The sequence below is a fragment of the Triticum dicoccoides genome, chromosome 7A, assembly GCF_002162155.2.
Source record: "Triticum dicoccoides isolate Atlit2015 ecotype Zavitan chromosome 7A, WEW_v2.0, whole genome shotgun sequence".
Lineage (NCBI taxonomy): Eukaryota > Viridiplantae > Streptophyta > Magnoliopsida > Poales > Poaceae > Triticum > Triticum dicoccoides.
This window is the reverse complement of record NC_041392.1, coordinates 60,387,905-60,392,350: the sequence shown is the minus strand read 5'-3', so window position 1 is coordinate 60,392,350 and position 4,446 is coordinate 60,387,905.

Sequence of the window (4,446 nt, the reverse complement as noted above, 5' to 3'; positions counted from 1 at the left end):
AGGCAATTATGATGATTTATGATGGACTGACTGAGAGGAGAAAAGCTGGTATGAACTCGACCTCTTTTGTTTTTGTAAATATGATGAGTCCCTCATTGTTGATTCAGCTTATTATGAATAAACATGTTTGCAATGACAATTAGAGATCATAGTTGCTTGTGCCATGCTTGATTAGCTATGAGTTATAATGGTTTACCTTGTGTGCCAACATGCTATTGAGATGATTATGATGTGGTATGATGGGATGGTATCCTCCTTTGAATGATTTAAGTGACTTGACTTGGCACATGTTCACGCATGTAGTTGAAACAAAATCAACATAGCCTTCACGCTATTTATGTTCATGGTGGATTATATCCTACTCATGCTTGCATCCAATGTTTATTAATTTTAATGCATGTACATGGCTGTTGTCGCTCTCTAGTTGGTCGCTTCCCAGTCTTTTGCTAGCCTTCACCTGTACTAAGCGGGAATACTGCTTGTGCATCCAATCCCTTAAACCCCAAAGTTATTCTAGATGAGTCCACCATACCTTCCTATATGTGGTATCTACCTGCCGTTCCAAGTAAATTTGTATGTGCCAAACTCTAAACCTTCAAATAAACATTCTGTTTTGTATGCTCGAATAGCTCATGTATCAACAAAGGCTGTCCTTATCTTCCGTGTTAGGCGGGTTATTCTCAAGAGGAGTGGACGCCGCTCCTCACTCACGAGAAAATGGCTGGTCACCGGGATGCCCAGTCCCATGCTTTATGCAAACTAAATTAAAATTAATTGCAAACAAAACTCCCCCTGGGACCTGATGTATGTTGGAGGCACTTGTTGTTTCGAGCAAGCCATGGATTGATGCTTGTTGGTGGAGGGGGAGTATAAACTTTACCATTCTGTTTGGGAACCTCCTATAATGTGTTTAGCATGGAAGATATCGCCATCTCTTAGTTGTTACGTTGACAATGAAAGTATATCGCTCATAATACAATTGATCTCTCTTTCAAAACCGAGCTCTGGCACCTCTACAAATCCCTGCTTCCCTCCACGAAGGGCCTATCCATTTACTTTTATGATGAGTCATCACCCTCTTATTAAAAAGCACTAGCTGGAGAGCATAGCCGTCATTTGCATTCATCACTGTTAATTTATATTGGGTATGACTATGATTGGATCTCTTTTACCATGAATTACAATGTCTAGTCAGTCCTTGATCTTTAAAGGTGCTCTGCATTTATGTTTTGCGGTCTCAGAAAGGGCTAGCGAGATACCATCTTGTTATATCATATTATGATTGTTTTGAGAAAGTGTTATCATCCGAGATTTATTATTATGACTTGCTAGTTGATTATGCTATTGATATGAGTAATTGTGAGACCTGAGAATTATTGCAAATGTGGTTAGTTATGATCTATGCTGAAAACTTGAATGCTGGCTTGACATAGTTACAATAACAACAAGAGCAAACAGAGTTTGTAAAAGTTTTTCTTTCTTTCTTTCAGTTTGTCAACTGAATTGCTTGAGGACAAGCAAGGGTTTAAGCTTGGGGGAGTTGATACATCTCCGTCGTATCTACTTTTCCAAACACTTTTGCCCTTGTTTTGGTGTCAGGACCCCGACTCAATGCCACATAGATCTAGCATGTAACACTTCATATCACTTTGCAGCCTCACGCACGGTATTCCCACGGGTGTCGCCTTACCTTTACCCGGGACCGTTTGCGCCTTTTGGCACACGTATATGACAGTGTCGCTAGCATCCATATGATAAGGAGCCCGGGCTGACATGGCTAGTCATAAACCCAAAGTGGCACAAACTTACAGGGACAGGCATCCATGACCCAGCATCGAACGTGTCGGTCATCAGCGAGTGAATCCAGGCTGTAGCATTGGGCTAGCAGGACTCCGGTGAACCGGGCTGTAGCGGGCTAACAGGACTCCGGTATTCATCGCGTGACATTTCCCCGAAGGGACAGACACAGGAACGAAGAAGGACACATGCCGGCCAGCCTAAGTGTTCCGGAGCAGTAGCAAGCTACCATGGCTCGGTGGAAACACTAGGAGACATTTCCCGGTAAGAGAGGCTACTAAAGATAAACAACTAGAAGGTCAGATCCCACACATACCAAGCATTTCAATAACATACACACAATATGCTCGATATGTGCAAATACAACATGGCATCACAACATGACTCTATGACTCAAGTAATTTATTCAATAGGCTCCGAGGAGCGAGACATTACAAACATGGGTCTCATGACCCAACAATCAGAGCATACAAGTCAAAGCACAAGCGGAAGCTATCATGTCTGAGTACAGACATCTATAAATGAAAAAGGCTGAGAAGCCTGACTATCTATCAGATCCTGCCGAGGGCACAAGATCGTAGCTGAGGTATCAAGCTAAACGTCGAAGTCCAAGCGGAACTACTAGTGAGACTGAAGTCTCTCTGTAAAAACATAAAATAGGCAAACGTGAGTACAAATGTACCCAGCAAGACTTACATCAGATCTATCTACACATGCATCATTATCAACAAAGGGGATGGTGGAGTTTGACTGCAGCAAGCCAGCTTTGACTCGGTGGCTATCCTGAACTACGACTGCAAGTAACTCTTTTGAGGTGGCGCACACGAGTCCACATATTCACCATATCAATACACCACTATGGATCCGCTCCCGTCTCCCTACGAGAACGCCATCCATAGCACTCACGCTTATCTTGCGTATTTTAGAGTATCCACTTTCACTTGTCTATGAACTATGCAAGGGGTCCAAGTTTCCATATCCGAGGAATCCGGCTATTCGAATAGATAATGATAACCCTGCAGGGGTGTACTTCTTCACACACGCTTTCGCCACTTATCACCCTGTACACGTCATGTACCTCGGTAACCTTCAAGCGGAAGCCGGGCGAGGGAGTCGGCCACGACCTGACTAACCGAACAAGTCTCTAGTCCAGGTTTATCGCCTATTCGGGTTCCATCCGCAAGGAGATCCGGCCGGGGTGTCGCTCACGGCCCCAAACGATGTGTGCAGGGTTCCCAAGCCCACCTCGACGGGTGGATCTACGCTTGGTACACCGTGCCACTATGCCTAGTCTGTCCCAAGCCCGCCTGTACCGGGTGCCACTTGGTAGACTACTAACACTACCTACAAACACCAGAAACTAGTTGCAACTCCTGGACAGAGATCATGTTGGTTAATAAGTCGAGAGGGGTCGAGTTACCGGAACCCAATGTGTGGTAGTAACTGGTCATGGATCACAAACACAGAACTCAGTTCCTGAGGACGGCTGCAATGAGACAACCCACCATGTACTCCTACATGGCCTCTCACCGCTACCTTTACCAAATCGTGTTCACACACTTAGCTCACACACAGTAGGACATGTTCACACGCCTCTGATTCATCCCCGATGAATCAGACCTGACTCAACTCTAAGCAGTAGCAGGCATGACAAACAAGCATGAATGAGTAGGCACATCAGGGCTCAAACAACTCCTACTCATGCTAGTGGGTTTCATCTATTTACTGTGGCAATGACAGGTCATGCAGAGGATAAAGGGGTTCAGCTACCGCAGCAAGTAACAAGTATATCGTTGTTGTCCTAATGCAGTAAAAGAGAGCAGGAGCGAAAGAGTGGGATTTTATCGGAATGAACAAGGGGGTTTTGCTTGCCTGGCACTTCTGAAGATAACATAGCTCTTCATCGGTGTCATTGATCACATCGTCAGTATCACGTCTATCGAGAGGGGACAAATACCGGCAACACAGAAGGGAACACAATCAATGCAATGCACAATATGATGCATGATCATGACATGGCAAAATGAATGTGTTTTGAGCTAATGCAACTAAAAACCAGATTAAATGAAGTTGGTTTGAATCCAAGATTCAAATTCAAACTCCATATGCGGTTATTTAAATGTCATTCACTTCATTTGTCCTAAACAGTAGTGATAAGTTGTTCTAACATGCATGAAAATGGTACAGATGGATTCCTTGAATTTTTCTGATAATTTTTCATATATAAATTATTTAATTTGGAGTTACGGTTGAATTTCTATGAATTATAGAAGTTTTAGGCATTTTCTGGAATTTCAGAATTAAATTAAATCCAGAAAATGAGTTATGGCATCAGCACAGCGTCATGCTTGCATCAGCAAGTCAACAGGGCTGCCCCGGGTCAAACCTGACCAGGGGGTCCCATTAGTCAGTGACTTAGGTCTCGTTTAGGTCGCTGGCAGGTGGGCCCAGTCAACGGACACGTCAGCACAGTCAACGGGCGCCGTCCAGGTCAAACTGACCTCTGGGACCCATATGTCAGCGGCTTAAATAATTAACTAACTTAATTAGTGTTAACTAATCTAACACCTAAACTAATTAACAGGGGCTGGCCCCACCTGTCATCGACCCAGGGGGGGTTCCGCCGTGGTCAAGTGGGTCAAGCCCACC